Consider the following 18,862-nt stretch of genomic DNA (forward strand, 5'->3'; position numbering starts at 1 on the left):
AGGACTGACGAATATTCTACCAGTTTCAGTATTCCAAATGAAACCTAACCATTTCAATTTTTGGCATGGATCCCAAACACATTTTTCATGTGCAATTAGAAAACCTAGCTTTTGAAGTTGAAATTTTACAAACTGACTACTTTTTTGACAAGATTCAAAATCTTTACCACCTCCCAAACCATCATCTAAAAACATAATAATTTGTGTGCCTTTAGATCTGAAATACTTTACAACTTTTCTGCGAACTTTGGTAAATATGTAACCAGCAGTAGCCAATCCGAATGGCAAGACATTAAAAACGAAATATCTGTTTGCACCATCTATCTCCCATGCAAAACCTAAATATTCTCTGTGCAATTCAACAATCTCAATATGGTGATAAGCACTTTTTAAATCATAGCCATATAGAAAATCATGTTGGTGAAAAATTTCCCTTGCTAACTTTGTGTCTTCATATTTAAATCTAAATTTAAATAAATGAGGATTGATGTGTCTACAATCCAATACCAACCTGGGTTTGCTCGATTTATTAAAAGCAACGGTCAAAGGATTAACTACACAAGGTATCTCATTTACTTCTGATATTCAACCTTTTGACAGCAAAGTTTCAATTTCTGACTTAACAAAACTTGTGTTATCAAGAGATGATCTGTTATTTCTAATAATTTTATGATCTGGTTCTGTTTTGAAAGGTATCTTATACCCGTTTTGTATAACATCAATTATATGTGTATTACCTGTGATTAATCTCCATTCATCGATAGCATTTTTCAATCTACCTACTGGACTAACCGGTTTTTCCACATTAGTAACAAGATCAACAGTTTGTAAACAATCAATTGTTACTGAAACCGTCTCATTGGCGTTTCTTATTTTGGAATTATTGCAATAAAAATTATCGTCTGAGCTACAAAATAAGCTTGAACTATCTAAGTTTGATAAATATAAAGAATTACTTATCTTTTGTTTTCTATCAGGACAATTATCTGCCCAGTGCCCCCTTTTTCCACAATTGAAACACTTTCCAGGCTTGAAGGAATCATCTTTATCTGCATTCCTGGCATAAGGAACTTGTCTGGGTTTGATGCTTTTCTTGGTTTTTTCTTTTGCAACATACTCATTTACCACTTTCCAACCGAGTTGAGAAGAATCTGCAAGTTTAATTAACTTTTGTCTCTCTTGCACAATGTCAATACCTTCTGAAATCCTGGATTTAGCGTTCTGTACGGTCGCTCTGGTCAAATCATGAACTTCTAAGCTTGACTTCGCCTCTTTCAGCTTTGTTAGAACCTTCACACCATACTTGAATTGGTTTTCGTTGCCCTTCCTCTGAAAAGTATAGTTATCTGTCAGAGTTTCCTCCATCTTGGCCATTTGAGTCTGCGAAATTTCTTGTTGACTTTCTTGTAAGGTGGTCTGCAAATTTGTCAGTTTACTGTCCATTATACCGTTTATACTGTTCAATAAATCCTGTTAAGATGTTGATATGGCATTGGAAACTTCTCTCGAAATGGCATTTCTTAAAGGGCTGCTCAACATATCGGTGTCCATCTTGACTGTATCAGTGTTGGGTAGAGAGTGATTACTCCACGGGATTATTTCCCGCTCATTTATTACATGTACATGTAAACATGTGATAATCACATGATTAATCAGACGGAACGTTAGTACAATAATTTTCCTCTATACTGCGAAACGCGGAAAATTATAAATATATACACACGAGTCTAAATTGAAAACTACGTTCAAACCTATGATTGTGTTGGATAAAAACCGCAAATTTTATACGTGTGCATGTAAAACAAATTTCGTTGTAGAAGGGTCTAAAAACAGCACAAACAACATTTTCCAAAAGACCAAAAGAGTGAAAAAGTATATTTAAACAAAACGCATTTGACTAACAGGTCGAACAACTGATGTTCTTTAACCCTGCTGACTGCCATTGGCGATTGCCAAATAAAATTGATCACAAGATGTAACACAATGGATCTTAATATAAATTTAATACTAAACAGAAAAAAACATTTAACTTGTGGCCACGATGTCATGCCACAGACATACGGTGTCAATATTTTTTTAGTACACCAGATCCGGATTTCGACAATAAATGTCTCTTCAGTGATGTTAGGGATCGAAACGGTATTTGGAAGGCCATATAAAAAGTACCCTTATTTTTAGATAGACTCTTGAATTTTAAGAGTCAATATAGGATGAACAGATCATATAAACTGGAGGGAAAATATGATACAAGCCCAAACGAAAAAATATAAACGAGTCTAAATTGAAAACTACGTTCAAACCTATGATTGCGTTGGATAAAAATCGCAATTTTTATACATGTGCATGTAAAACAAAATTCTTTGTAGAAGGGTCTAAAAACAGCACAAACAACATTTTCCAAAAGACCAAAAAAGTGAAAAAGTATATTTAAACAAAACGCATTTGACTAACAGGTCGAACAACTGGTGTTCTTTAACCCTGCTGACTGCCATTGGCGATTGCCAAATAAAATTGATCACAAGATGTAACACAATGGATCTTGATATAAATTTAATACAAAACAGAAAAAAAAATTAACTTGTGGCAACGATGTCATGCCACAAACATACGGTGTCAATATTTTTTTAGTACACCAGATCCGGATTTCGACAATAAATGTCTCTTCAGTGATGTTAGGGATCGAAACGGTATTTGGAAGGCCATATAAAAAGTACTCTCATTTTTAGAAAAAAAAGTACCCTCATTTTTAGATAGACTCTTGAATTTTAAGAGTCAATATAGGATGAACGGATTATATAAACCGGAGGGAAAATATGATACAAGCCCAAACGAAAAAATATAAACGAGTCTAAATTGAAAACTACTAGGTCGAACAACTGATGTTCTTTAATATGTCGTGTACATGTTATTATTTTGTACACGTTATTACTTTACAAACATTTTGTTCAAGTAATTACTTGTATGATGCCATCATACAGGTTATTACTTGTACAAATACAATTGTACAAGTAATTACTTGTCCAATTTTTATTTAGAAAAAGATAATAACTTGTACTAATCATTATTCCACCTTATCCTATTTTTTGTATACAAAAAACTTTTCCTTTAAACAAATAATTTATAATAAGCGCAATAGTATAAACTTGTAACATGTTAGTAATTTTTATTCGATAAATATGGTAGCCAATTTGTACAGTTTAGTGGGGTATTAAAGGATAAAAATTGAAAACATCAAATAAAAGAAAGTTCATGATGAAATAAATAAATAGTGAGATGACAATAAAGTCTTCTAATAATTCAGTATTCACATGTGAAAGATAAAGAGATACTTTAAGTAATTAAAGGAAGCCAAGTTAAGTTCCAAAAAGACAGCACTTCAAAAAAAATTCTTAAGATGGAATGATGTTTTGAATGTAGCAGAAGTTATTTATTATTGTATAGTTGATCAACTTTACCCTCTGATTAGAACAGCACACTCTGGTGTTAACATTGGTCATGGGGGCATACAAACCATCATTATAAGAAGTTATTAAAACACCACAATTGGCCAATATAAGCAGATACATTATCTAGATTCTCACTGAGATGTGCGAATATTTTGAAAAAGGTCGCTCCTCCTATCCTTACTACAGTCTTTAATCCTAGTAGTTGAGTCAAAGTCAATGATTTTACTCTCTGCATGGTAGACCATGTTGATTATCAATCATTTACTATCATGATCACTGTACCAAATTCAGTGGATTGCGCTCGTAAAAGGCAAAGAGAGCAGCTGAAGTGGCTTACCAACTCACTGACATTGTTTTTACTTTTTGAAGCTCCAGATATCCTGCATAGTGATAATTAATGGGAATTTCTTTTTAGGTCAGAGCTTTAATTTATGCATGATAGACAACTTCACCCTCAAAGTCATGTGTCCATAAGAATATAGAACGCTGACACAAAGAGTATGATGATTTCATGATCACACGAGAACAACTGACAATGGTCTGAATGATTAAGAATTGTGCAATTCTATATAAAAAAACAAGTAAATAAATAATTATATTTAAAACCCAACTGTAAGAGAACAATTGAATAATTGTTTCCATCCATTGAAAAAATAAAAAATAAAAATAATTGGAAGAAGATTTTTATTTAATTTATTCATTTCAATGACTCGTCACTTGGCACTAGTAGTCCGTATTTTAGTGGCACCTAGTTATTTGGCCCAATATGCTCAAATTGTCATGTTTGCTGAAGTCATTACTTAAAAAGCAGATGGAAGGAAGAAACAAATAAAACTAAAGGATAGCGAGTTGTTTAAGTTATTATCTTTTTCTCAACAAAAACTGTACAGGTAATTACTCGTACAATTATATTTGTACAAGTAATAACTTGTATGATGGCATCATACGAGTAATTACTCTTTACAAAGTTTTTGTACAGGTAATAACCTGTACAAAATAATAAGATGTACACGACATATATATATATATATATATACAACTCGTCTAAACATCAACCCAACAATGTTAGATCTGTAAATTTGCTTTCGCAAATTTTTTGGTTCTTCCCTCGCCGGGATTCGAACCCATGCTACTGTGATATCGTGACACCAAATCGCCTGCACTGCAGCCGTCCCGCTAGACCACACGACCACCTGGGCTCTCATAAAAAGAGCTTTCGCTGGCCATGTGTTACCTTTCCACGTCAGTTTTAATCTAGCGGCGTACTACAGTACATGATATATAAGGCATGAAGATGTTATTATATATATATATTATAATTTGTTAAGTTTATGTTTATCATACTAATAATCATTAGTTATTGTCCCCTTGTCTTTCAGCCAATTATCTGACCAAGTATGCGGGACACTTGTAGTTCATGGTAAGAAAAAATGTTTTAAATTTCACAAATAATAATATTTGATAAATTCCTACTTAATATATATATGATGCTTTCATCATGAGAAAGATTTTTTTTCAATCATATACTAAGTATTGTTTTTTGACAAAATAAAATATCGCATTTTAAATTGCTACCAGTTTTTGTTGAATTGCTGCGTAGACGAATGCACAACGAAAACGATTTAAAAAAAAAAAATTTTCACCTCAACACATTTTAAAACGGAAGAAGGTGTCAATTTGTTTACCAAAACGATTTGTTTACATAGCCAAAGTTTTGTCATACACTTCAACCCGAATATTCAGCAAGCCAAAAAAAATTAAACAAAAACAATTTAGAATTTCTTTTTTTTTATATAGCAGGTGCAACATTACCATCAACAACAATAACCAGCACGTCATATCAACCTAAACCAATTGACCCATTGACAACTAAAATACCCAATAGTGAAGTAAGCAAATGGTTAATAACAGGCCTTACAGTCGGTGGATTACCGCTATTTGGAGTTACGGCTGTTGTCATTGCGCGTTGTTTATGTTGTTGCAAGTCAGCAAAACTATGGGCCAGTAGTAAAAAACCTGACAGGTCAAAGATAAATACCAAATTGAATGTTAATGCCGATAATTTTTACTGTTTAGATTATAAAGGTGAAGACGTCAGCGCAACACCAGCAAAGTCGCATACTTTCTCAAATGTTGTATATTGAATAGAGTAAAAAAAAAGATAATTTACACTTGAAAACAGAAGAAACGAAAATGCATTCGACTTTAAAATGTGTATATGGTAAATAAAAGATTGAAGAAATCATGATTTCTATTCAGTACTTGTCATATAAAATTTTAGCATATTTACCTTACAATATCAGGATATCGGTATTAAGTCAAATCTTAACCGGAGTTTGTGATAAAGTTAGAATTCAAAAAAATTATAAAATGTAAACAATATGTCGAAATGTTTAGGATTTACATAAATATCTTTTTGTGAAAGTTAATGCCAACTCACGAGGTGTATAGTGTATTATACAGTTTCAGGTTTATAATGTTTAACAACCATAATATATCAGTGGGTAAACACGTTAATTATGAGCTATGAAAGTCAAGTAGTTCGAGCATTTTTCTTAGTAAGATTTAAAAAATTTCAAACAAATATTCTTTAAGCCTCGGTCACACCTTACCGGATAGCTCGAACGGACGCCTAACGGATAACTTTTTTTCAATCCGTTCATGTCCGTTAGACGTCCGTTCTTATCCGTTAGACGTCCGTCCATATCCGTTGCATGTCCGTTAAGCGTACGTTTTATCCGTCGACGTCCGTTCTGTCCGGTGGAAAATTTTGAGCATGTTCAAAACTTTGATAAAATGTCCGTTGAACGTCCGTTAGGCGTCCGTTTTGTACGGTACTCGTCCGTTTCGTTTCCGTTTTGTATCCGTTATGTGTGCGTTGTACATCCGTTGGAGGTCTGGAAGATAAATTCACCAACGGACTTCTACCAGACGTTTAACGGATAAAACGGATGTTGAACGGATGAGAAACGGACTTCTACCGGACGTATAACGGATTAAACGGATAATGAACAGATCTGAAACGGATAAATGCCAATTGAAAATTTTGCGTCGGAAATGCCAATTATTGGTATGTCAGATTTCTTAAGGTTCATGATTTCTTATTATTCATAATCGATCTTAGAGTATAGGCACGTCTTCACAATCAAGCAGTTCTAATTCAGGCCAGACACTGCCCTTTGGCGAAATTTTAAAGAACAAACAAAAACTAGTTACACAGACACATTTTGAATATTTATGCGATTTACGTGTATTATTATTGTCGCCTTTGATTTTTCCGTATATCTTGTTCATCCGTTTTATCCGGTACGCTTCCGTTAGGTGTCCGTTATATGCGGTACTCGTCCGTTGGATGTACGTTCGACATCCGTTCTGTCCGGTACGTTTCCGTTTCTCGTACGTTGCATATCCGGTGTGTGTCCGTTATGCATCCGTTATACGTCCGTTCTATTCGGTCAGTACATCAACGGACTCCCAACGGTTAACAATTTTGTCAACGGACAACTTTTATTTCATCCGTTAGGCGTCCGTTCGTGCTATCCGGTAAGGTGTGACCGAGGCTTTACCGTGGGTTAGCATTCATAAGTCGTCACTATCCTGTAGATTAACATCTTGTGGTTATATTGATAATTTAGAATCTTCCTTGAAGGAGGATCACGAATGCGAAGTTCATTAATTCGATTGATGTGTCATTTGTATGCAAGAGCTATATCCCTTTGAACTATGTTCAATTTCATATAGTCAATGTGTTGATTTTCTACCTTGAACAGGGTTATAATTTCATCTTTTACATATAGTTTTTTTTATTGAATTTAAAATCGTTTCAAAATCTGTAAATGCACTAGATATTAGTATTTTTCATTGGTTCATTAAAGGCATTTATTTATATTTAATTTCTTTTATTGTTTTGAAATGTTTAAAATTTATATATACCAATTATTTTATTATCTAATAAGTTAATTTTTGTTACATTTCAATAGTCCAACCGTGCAAGAAAGTCATAAATGTGCAAGCTCGAATCTACCCTCATCATCACTAGGTTTATTAGTGCGATGAGACGAATTACTCTGAAATCACAGTCTCAGAGTAAAAGTTTCCTATATACCTTAATAAAGCATCAAGGTTTATAGGGAAATAAATTCTGAGACAAATGATGTGTCACAGATAAAGCATCTTCTTCCAAGTATTAATCAACTTGCGTTCTTTTAAAGCAGTATTCTTTCTACTTTTTATTTGAGATACAATATGCCGCAGAATAAAATATGTTTAATTCTGCTGTCAAGAATACACTGTAATCAAGTTGTGGATACTTATGCATTATATAATATCCAACAGCATTTGTCCTTCTACTCGTAAAGGCATTTATTTCTATGATATGGAGTATACAATTATGTCAGAACTGAAATGAAACAGACACGCTGTCTTAATTTATCTGCTTTACTCGATCCCTAGACAAATACATGAAAGAAGACAGTGTAACACAAACACACATACACAAAACCACAAAAACATAAACACATAACACCATAGTCACCACTTTATTTCAGAGACTTCTTACTCACGCCGAATGCTATAGTAAAAAAATATAATTGGAACCTACACAAAACATGTTTAACTTTTCTGAAGAGGACTATAAATGAATACAGAAATATATAGCATCTCCCTGTTCGTAAAATTGACCAGAGTTATCTCACTTCAATCACAGAGAGGGGATAGCAAACAATTTTGAATTTAAGCCTAATTAACGTTGAAACAATTTTCCACCAAAAATAAATGTCATTTATTCAAAGATAAGGACTTTGTTAGTTAAATCTACTAATTTTATAAGATTTTTTTTATGACAATAGATAAACATACTATATAAATCCAATTAAGTTGACGAAATCAAAGTCTTTATTGAAACAAAAATAAGGATTCCGCTGTGTAGTATAACAATGTATCAGCGATATTGCACAGTGAATAATTTGCGTAATCTCTCAGTTTTAATGACGTAAAAATTATTATGTATATGTATATAATACATAAAATCCCGTACAGTCAAGTTCTGAGCTGTAAGCAAATTTGCTCCTCTCAGGTGGCTTTTTTTTTATAAAACAAAGTTTATAAGGAATGGGACATACAGTATAACCTGCCTAATCCGACACCTGAGTATTCCAACATCCTGCTATACTGAGTCAATATCCTTAATGCGCCTCAAAATGAGGAACTCAAAAGTTGTGTGTAAACAAAAAATCTATGTGTAGAGATATTGGACATGTTTCTGTTTTTAACAAGTGACTGAGCTTAACCATTTGTGTTGATTTGGAAAGTAGAGGAACATAGAATAAATGTGTTAAAACTATGGAGCTATTAGATGTGTTCAAAGTATTAAATTTTAAAATAATAATGATGTTAAAAAAGGGATATTTTTACCATGAGGAGCTGCAGAATGAAAGAATTTTCAGGGTATGCTAATTTACGGAAGAAGTACTCTCACTTCGTACCCCGAAAATTTAACCAGATATGTGAAAATGTCTCCGCTTAGAAATGAACAATCACACATATCCAAGTTAACGATATGGAAAACGTCAATATTACCGCCTATGGAGAAACAATTGCGAGTATTGATCCAACTGACACATTTTCTGGGTCCCAAAAGATGCCTATCCTTGCAGAAAAAACCTGACTATTCCGTCACCCTACTTAATCCAACATTTGTTCTGGTCCCCCAGTGTGTCGGATTACATAGGTTACACAGTACATAGATAGGAGGTTTGCACTAGCTTACAATAACAGCCGCAAAGACATATTACAAAACAAACAGAAGAGGCGAAGCGAAATAGTTCCATTTGTTTTAACATACCCTCTCGCCTTTACTTACCTATCCCGTTTGATCCGTGTCAATTGACAGCGGATTGTTGCCAAAAGATATAAATTAAATCTTCAATCAGGTCGTGTACAGATTTGCATATTTTCGAAAAAAACCACAAAAATAGGTAGATAATAAAATAAAATATAGCAACATTGTACTAACGTTTGAGTAATGTTACCACGGGGTGGTATATAATTACCCTACACACAAATAACACAAGTTTTTGGTAAATATGACCAGAGACACGGCATTGTTGTACAATGTATACATACACAATGAGGTTGATCAGGTTTTTTGTGTGAAAAATAATGTATGCACCATTGTTTTGCTTAGTTTCTTTTGTTACCAGTACCTATTCTTACATCGGACTCGGACTACTTTTGAATGTTCCCTTGACACCACCGTATGATTGTATGTATGTGTGTTAGACCCACATGTAACAACGTATTTGAGTTTAACGAAAGAAATATCTTACTGAAAAAAAATAACAGCAGGGTTTTCGATATCACAAACTTGTCGGAATTTTACTGTGCGTAATTACACTGTGGTTGTTATTCTACATTGGCCAGAGGTATAGGGGAGGGTTGAGATCTCACAAAACATGTTTAACCCAGTCGAAAGTTTGCACCTGTCCGAAGGCAGGAGCATTATAGATATCTGGATAATATCTTGACTCTCAATAATGACGACTTCAGTTTTACACTGGTGTCTTTCCCTTGACACCACCGTATATTTTTTGTATTTATACATTTCAACTTGGATTCGCTTATGTATGCAGACCTCCCATCCAACAACGTATTTGATTCAATGAAATAAAATTCTTACTGAAAAATTAATACACCAGGGTCTTCAATATCGCAAACTTGTCAGAATATTTACCCAATTTCATCATCATTAATATATATAAATTAACGTGTTGACATCTTTTAAATACGTTTCAAATTTCATCTGTAATGGTAACACTCTATACATCGCACAAAAATGTCGTTATTCATATAAAAAAAAAACATATCCTGTAAATGGACTCATTCATAAGGAAAGTTTCAATACTGTTGTCGAGTATATGATGTTTTGGAAGTAATATTTATTTATTTATTGCGCCTTTGCATCTGAAATAGACACATTTATCCTAAAAAACAGTTGTTGGCATGATACGGATTATGCTATTATGATGGCATGAAATCCCTATGATACTAAACCTCTGACGGGTTGATTCTAAATTGACGTAGACATAATCTTGCAATCAGTTAAATTGAAGTGTGGGACTGGCTTGTCAGTTACTGTTACTAGCCCTTTGCTAAATTATGTATCATTGTCAATTTGCTTAGTTTCATCTGTTACCTACTAACACAGGACTCGGATTGTTTAAACTGTGTGTTTATTTTTTCCATTAAGGGTTGAGATCTCAGAAAACATGTTTAACCCACCGCATTTTTGCGACTGTCCCAAGTCAGGATCATCTAGCCTTTGTTAGTCTTTTGTGTCGTTGTTCTTAAATTTTGGTTCATTTGTATGTTTTGGAGTTTAGCTATCTATTTCGGTGAACTTATATCCATTTTTTCTGAGGGCCTGCTCAGGTCAGCCTCCGCGTGCAGGATTTTTCTCGATATGTTGGTTTGTGGAACTATTGGTGGTTTTGGGCTGTTGAGAATCGTCTACACTGTTATAAAGCATAAGGCGTTTTTGCAACAATTAGAGAAGCCAATGGTTCCCCTGAAAAGGTAATTTATGAGTCATTGGGAAATCAATTATTAAAGGCATACGATACAGTTTTGATTCCTTTTAACAGTTTGCTGACAATTTGCACATAGGCTATTTTTTGCCTGATTAAATCAAATATGTAATAAAACATATACCTGCATGTGCTACTTTTTTTTAGTAAAATGAGGTCGAAATTTTATATGTATACTTGCTCAAAATTCGGATTTGTGGACATATTTTTCCTTTCTACAAAAACACATAATTTTTCCTTTTAAAGGATAAACACAAGCTGTTTTTTGTTAAATTATTCGTAAGTTCTGTTTAATATCAATGTAGTTAAATTTGTGAAATTTGCTTTTTTAAAATACCTCATACTTATCAAATGGTCACAAATGTAGTAAAAAACATAATTTTTTGCTGTATATTTATCTAATTTTTAAAAATTGCACTATTTACGTTTTCATGAAAATTGGCACACATTATCGTCTTACGTAATCAAACCAAATGGAATTTTAAAAAAGAGGGGTCCATGAACTCGTTTTCAAGTTAAATAAGTTTGAATGATAAAAATCAGTCAAAAAACTGAATGTTTTCCCGATAAGTCGTAGTTTGACGTCGCTAAAATAACATGTTACGTTAGCAACGTCATTACCTCCCCTGTAACTGTATCGTATGCCCTTAATGAAAATGTTTCCAAGAAAGTTGCAAGGTTTTTGTTTATGTAGTAAAATAAAATTAGATGTTAGCTGGCAATGTAACGGAATGAGAACAAGTTTTGGTGTTTATTTCACCATAACTACAGTTAAGCAAGACCATGCGTTCACTTCAATTGTCTTCCACGGTTTTACGGAAATAACATCACCTTGACTTAACGATATGACACACTGAATAGTACCACTGTGTTGAAACGTGTCAGTTTTGTCATGTTCAGCTGTATATCCATACACTATTGCATAATCATTTTGGTAAATGGCAAAGTAAGCGCTGTTTGTTTTGCTCCTTATAGTAGCTGATGTAAGGTAGAGACCAGCCTTTGTGCAGGTAAAATTTCCTGATGTATTCAGACTTGAAACATCAACTCCATAGTTGCTTCTCACGGAGTCGAACAATATTTGGCTTCCTCCGTCTATTTTAGCTGCGTTAGCATGTACACATACAGTAAAACCAACTATAAAACAAAAGAAAAAAAAAGAACAACAATAAAACATCTGGTAATAACCTTAAGGGCACTCAATAGATGCTTACGGAACAGCAAACGTATTGAGAGAAGATTAAAATAAATGCAATATGGTCTGTTTGTACTTAAATTGTTCAACAAACTAGTATTGGCTAAACAAGGAAAATCATCTTCGCTAGCCAAGGGTTACGATCCACTCACTGGAGAGGAGGGGAGTGGATAGTTACCCTTGGCTACCGAAGATGAAGGAAAATGTGCTCCATAGAGTATACAAATTCAGAAATATTTGACCTATTGACTCTCAAATCGATACACACCTTCGACGTTCTTCTATTTGCAAAAGTGGCATTATGATCAGACAAAGGCAACTCAAGTTACTGTCTGGATGGCACACAGATCGAAGGACGGAAAAACAGATGTACTGCGCATTTATCATAGGATTCCGCAGTTACTTCGGGGAACATAAAAAGAAATATATAATAAGTTTATGATAAGTTTATGATATATATATACTAGTAAATTTGGAGACTAACATTATTTTAGGCGGTTTGTCTCCAAGCCGACGATAGTTTGAAGTATTAATAAATAATAAACAGTTAGTCTATGAAAAGTTCTTTATATCAATATAGTAATTGCTTTAATTAGCGTAGCTTGATCAATAAAACCTAAAAAAAGTTTCGTAGCTGGCACCTTATCGCCTTCGTTTTTTAAGCAGGCGGAAATGGTTTTGTAAGTAATTTGTTTTTAATTTATGACAACACGGACCAAAGAAAACTGGCCCCATATAAACATTCACCAATGTTTACAACTCGCATCACTTTATCAAAATCGCACCACTAAAAAAATAAAAAAATATAAAAAAAAATCGAAGAAACAGGTTTACTCATTAAATTGTTTTCCTCTTCGCTTAGTTCCTCCTTCTCGTAGTATGATACTATCTGTGTCACACAGAGAGAGAATTCGTACCCCTCGAGAGATAATACTACAAACTCGCACTACCAAGGAAATGCTTTGAATAACCAGATAGTTTTAGATTGTCTTCTCTTATTTTAAACTCCTCTGTTCTTGGATCACCTGTATACACAGAACTTGACTCGCACCTTTCGAAAAAAAGATATGCTACAAACAAGCACCCCTGAGAAATGTGTTAATCATTAGTGTGCTAGGTTGTCTTCTTCTTCTCTGAGTTATTTCCTCTGTTCTAGGAGCACCTGTGTAACTCTAAGATAGACGATACTAATTGGACATTAAAACTCCTATGGAAGAAGAAATGACAAACAATCTCTTGTGGAGAGTTGTCTCATTTGCAATCATACCACATCGTCTTTCTTATATTTATAATGCATCAATGCATACACACAGTTTAAAAAACACGAACCCAAGCTGTGTATATCACCATAAACATTTCAAGAAGTCTTAAAGCAGCGATCGCGCGTCTTTTTTTTTTTCTTTTTTTTTCTAGTTATCTATTTAATATAAGTATGTTTTTAAATTCTTATGTAACAGGTACCTTTCGATTCATTTGTAGCAGTGCGGTCAAAAACAGTGTTGACTCGGGAAGATAAAAGTAATTGATCCCTGTTACGTTGTTCCAAACTAGACACTACATTTGTTTGTTGCATCCTCAGTGACTGAAGTTCACTTTTAAGTTCTGAAAGTGATCTGCTCTCTGAAAGAAGATCATAGAAAAGTAACTATCAAACATGTATTTCAAACACTAATTAAATTAAAGTATAAGTAGCATATAATTTTTATATGAATAATTGAAAACTTGATACAAGAATGTTTTTTTATATACTAGTACTAGTATCACGTGCTATACACTTGAAGTGAATCCTCAAAACATTACTTAAACGTAGCTCTTCTTACGTTTGTTTATTTTTTGTTTTCAATTCATATATATTGCCTCTGAACAGTGACGATGAATTTATTTACGGTGTTGAGCGTAGCAAAACGTTCAATATTTCTATGTTTGTCTAGAAAAAAAAACCAATACCGGTTTGTCTATTTCAAGCTTATCGTAAAGGTCTATATCAACGGTAGTTAGTAATAATATGTTAGGGAAAAAAGATGCAAGCTCCAAAATAGAAAAAATAGGGGCAACAATGTCCTTACGTAGACCTTGTAATAGAACCCTAAACCTTTATATCATTCATTGGAAAAGAAAATAGAAATGATTGTGTGTCACTGTGTGTCAATATCTGCTATGAAGGCTAAACCGACGACTGAAATTGTCATTTTCTCAGAATTGTCTTAGAAACCTTTGTAAGATTGATTTAAAAAAATCAAACAACAGACTCTTAAGATGCTGTGTCGCTCAACTTGGTGTACATGTATGTGCATGCATATTCAACAACGGCCATTCTCCAACATTTTAGAAGAGAAACGAATTCACGAAAAAAAAAATCTGTTTTGTTGATTTTGTATTGCTGATCATTTAGTCCTAATATACTAAATATAAGATGGTTTGAAAGTTAGAACAAAAGCACTATTTTTCGATAAACTTTTACTTAAAAACAAATAGTACGAAAATTGTAAAAGGAAATAGCACAAAATGTAACAGAAAACTTTTGCATATACAATAAAAACACTGTTGTAACCAGGCATAATACATTCTCTACTAGCCTGTAAAATTTCAGTAATTCAGAATAAGTAAAACTAGAATACTTTTTCTTCTATTCTTTCCTAGAATTATGTGCGAATATGATGAACGAGTTCGAGGTTTCATAATCTATTGTCTTGTAATTTCAATTTCAACATGATCACCCCTCTGGCTCTAATAAAAGTTAATATGTTCTCAAAAAATAAGTGCAAATAAATAACTAACCATTTAATCGAGCCGCTTTTTCTTCCACAAGTAATTGCAACAGCTCTGTGGTGTTGTTAGAAAGTTCGTCCCTAATCCTTTCCCGGCGTTCTTCCATTCGAATTTCTATAGCACTTTCTATGAATGTTTTTAACTGACGATTGATTTCTGACATATCCAACTTAGCAACCAGTGGTGCATTAACATTGTCAGTCAGTGGCATTAAAACAGGATTTGTGCAACTCTTCTCTTGACAGCTGCTATTTAAGGGTATTGCTGTAAATTCTCTCACTAAATTCATCACGATAATCACAATAATGGGGTTCCTCATCTTTAGAGATACCTGAGAAATATGATGTGAACGAGATATTTAGTGAAAAGAATTATTAATGTTGTCAATGACGGTATCAAAATTTAAGTTATAATTGCTGGATATCCGGATACGACTAAAGAAACACAAAACTGTATTGTAAGTGTCATAAGTGGAGAAATGATATTACGTTATACTTACTTTCAAATTCTAGATTTAATTGATGAAGAGACATCTTTTTATTTTTATTTTCCAACATGCTGGTTTTGCTTATTGAACCTTCTTATAACTTTTGGGAAATACATTATACAAATAATGCTACAGTTCGGAATTTTAATGTTAGTTCCAACAAGTATTATGCAAGTCGCAGAAATAATTTTCTACCAGATAGCCATTTCATTATATACATACAAGGCGATGATGCGTGTTGATTGTGCTACAGTTCATCAATTGTGTTACTGCAATTAATAAAGATTGCCACAAACTGTAATGGGTGATTAAGAACTTGCCTGTCCTAATTAAACATGCCTTATGTTTTTCTTTCAGATATTTTTTTCATTCTTATTTTGTACACTGATTGAACGAGAGCATATAAACTTCACCTTTTATGGTCACTTCAAATTAATTGTCAACTTTGTAAACATAGAAGTACAAAAAAAAAAATAAAACCCTAAAAATGGTAACCTTTCAGGATCGTAATACTATTATATCATTGCACAAAGTATTATATTATATGTTGGTAGGCCGAGGGTTATATAAATATAATGATTTAAAGCAGTTGTCTTTGTTAAATTTGCATTTTTCAAAAACATGTGCAGTATTAATCTTTGTTTTATGTAAAATATTTGGCAAGAGCAAAGGTTTTTCTTGCGTGCGTTAATTGTACTCCCTACAGAAATATTACTTGTTTTAAAAAATCTTCTACCTTGACAAAATTTGACCAAACATTGCTAAACTCATCATTGGGGTATCTAGTCTCACACTTGTGTCTATATGACCAACTTGCCCACCGCGATGGCCGACATGGCTAAAAATAGAACAAAGGTGTAACATGCAAGTTTGGTCGATTATTTAGAAAACCACTTTGAATGAAATCTTACAGCAACAAAAATGTTCAGAATGTTGACCTCTACCAATTGTTAAATGACGTTAAAACTAGGAATTATTGCACTTAACTGACAATTTTACCACATTTTTATGACCCATTTATGGGCATTATAGTTTCTGGTCTGTGTTTCTGTCGTACCGTTCGTCCATTAGTCCGTTCGTCCGTCTGTCCCACTTCAGGTTAAAGATTTTTGTCAAGGTAGTTTTTGATGAAGTTGAAGTTCAATCAACTTGAAACCTAGTACACATGTTCCCTACGATATGATCTTTCTAATTTTAATTTCAAATAAGAGTTTTGACCCCAACTTCACGGTCCACTGAACATAGAAAATGGTAGTGTGATTGTGGCATTCGTGTCCTATTATTGTTTCTTCTTCATTTTTAACTATTATTTTGAAAACTGTAATAGATAGAGAGAAACTTAAAATTTCCAAAAAATATCAGCAAGACAAGTTTTACGAGTAAGTCTGAAATTAGTAAATATGGTCAGCAACTGCCAAGTTAAATCAACAATTAGGACAAATATAGACAAAATATTCCGACCACTCCTAGATAAAGTTATTGCCCTTTTATGACGATTTTTTCAAATTATTTTGCGTTTAGCCTGATATGAGAAAAATTTAAAGCGTCTATTAATCTAAAGTTAATGAGACTGAAAAACTATCATTAGATATGTAAATTTAGAGTGTTGTGTAAAGGCTTCACGTGTTGTTTTTTTTTGTGTAGATTAGTATCAAACTATAATTATCATATTATTCGCCTTGTTTTTCTTAGACATTGATTGATTCGTGTTTTATTAACGTATAGTCACAGGATTCCATACAATGTCATATTAAGTTGATAACAAATCAACACAAAACATATAGATTCTGCAATGTGGCCAGATCGGTTGCCGATTGGAAAGGGGCTTTTATACTAGATCTTATATCTTTTTTTCCTTTCAACGTCCAACAGACACACACACACACACTCAAAACATTTTTTTCATGGATGCTATAACACACAGAGAGCGTGTTATTTCCCTCTGCTAACTTTTCAAACGGCCATATTGTTGTCTGGCTTCAATCATAAGTATTGAGTATGCAGTCAGTGTATATTTAAGACATAGCATGCATAATAATGTGCAACTGTTATTTCCATGAATTTTATAAATATTTCATAAAAAAGGTGGATTTGCACTTAATTTAATTACAATGTTTTATTATTAGAACTCCCATTATAGGTTATGTTACTTACAAGCACTTTGCAAATAGGTTGACAATCGGAAATCCTTAGTTTGAAGTACACTCATCTTAAAAGTCACAAGTAGAACTGAGAAAAATCTTTTAATAAATCAAATCAAAAGGAGTAGGTCCGGTAAGGGCACCTTTTGGCCTCAAATTTCAGGTTCATCTGATGAAAGATTTTGAACACTTTTTAAACACTTTTAAAGTGTCTAATACAGTCGGTTCAATTAGTTTGTGTGAAAGATTTGAACTGATTTAATCATTTCAGACGCTCTTATTGCAGCTTAAATATGAAAAATCGATCAAATATGTCATTTTTCAGATAGTGTTTGTCAAAAATGAAATTGGCCCCATCCGTGTTCACCCTCAAACTTTATATATGTTATGTACTATCATCAACTATCAGGTGGCACGGTAGTATTTCCTGGCCCATAAGGGATAATGATAGCCTTTTTAGAATTTTCACCACTTTGTAACACTGCAAAAAATTCTACATTCACAGTTAACTGAAGTATTTTCATTTTACTATTCAGAAATGAATTTGAATATGTATCATGACCGTTTACTTTTTTTGCTATTTTTATTAACCTAAGGCCACTAGTACTTTTAGGTCTTTTATGGTGCAGTGAATACAAAATTTAAAGAAATTCTCAAAAATTCATTTTCATCTGTATGTAAAATTATTTCATATTTTTCTACACCTGATTCATCCCTCAGTTTGGGAAAGTATGTTCAGTTGATACTGTATTTTTTTCCAATCACACTGTTTACATTCATTTATCTAAGTAGGGTACACAACATAGCAACCTAAATTCTGGAATGCAGATACTACCGCGCCACCTTAACCAAGACATAACAAACTTGAAACCAGTCATGACAACTATTATGCATAGACTTCTTACTTTGGAACATATTACAATAAATAATACTAGTCTGCACTCATTTCTTACCCCCCCCCCCCCCAAAAAAAAAGAAACATTACATCCCTACCCCATCTGGCAGATTTTCACTTTTTTTCATCTTACCATTTTTTCTTAAGGAGTGTACAAAACCCAAATATATGATGTTTCAAATCAACACAGAGGTCAAACATGGTGATTCAGGAGGAATTATTGGATTGCCAACTCTATTTATGGTTAATCTGACTGAAATAAACAGTTTAAGCACCAAATCATGAAAACTGATATTAAAGTCCATTCCACATTTTACAGCATGCCTTTTATTACTTTAAACATTTC

At 33.2% G+C, this 18,862-nt stretch overlaps 1 long non-coding RNA gene across 1 annotated transcript; it reads right to left on the reverse strand.

Annotated features, from left to right (window-relative positions):
• Nucleotides 1-11,766: 11,766 nt before the first annotated feature.
• LOC143078776 (uncharacterized) lies at nt 11,767-15,456 on the reverse strand. The gene is made up of 3 exons (XR_012979266.1): nt 15,003-15,456; nt 13,686-13,844; nt 11,767-12,166 (listed from the first exon to the last, which is right to left on the reverse strand). It is a non-coding gene; the product is annotated as an uncharacterized LOC143078776 (long non-coding RNA).
• Nucleotides 15,457-18,862: the final 3,406 nt, after the last annotated feature.

Source organism: Mytilus galloprovincialis, chromosome 1, assembly GCF_965363235.1.
Source record: "Mytilus galloprovincialis chromosome 1, xbMytGall1.hap1.1, whole genome shotgun sequence".
Taxonomy (NCBI): Eukaryota; Metazoa; Mollusca; class Bivalvia; order Mytilida; family Mytilidae; genus Mytilus; species Mytilus galloprovincialis.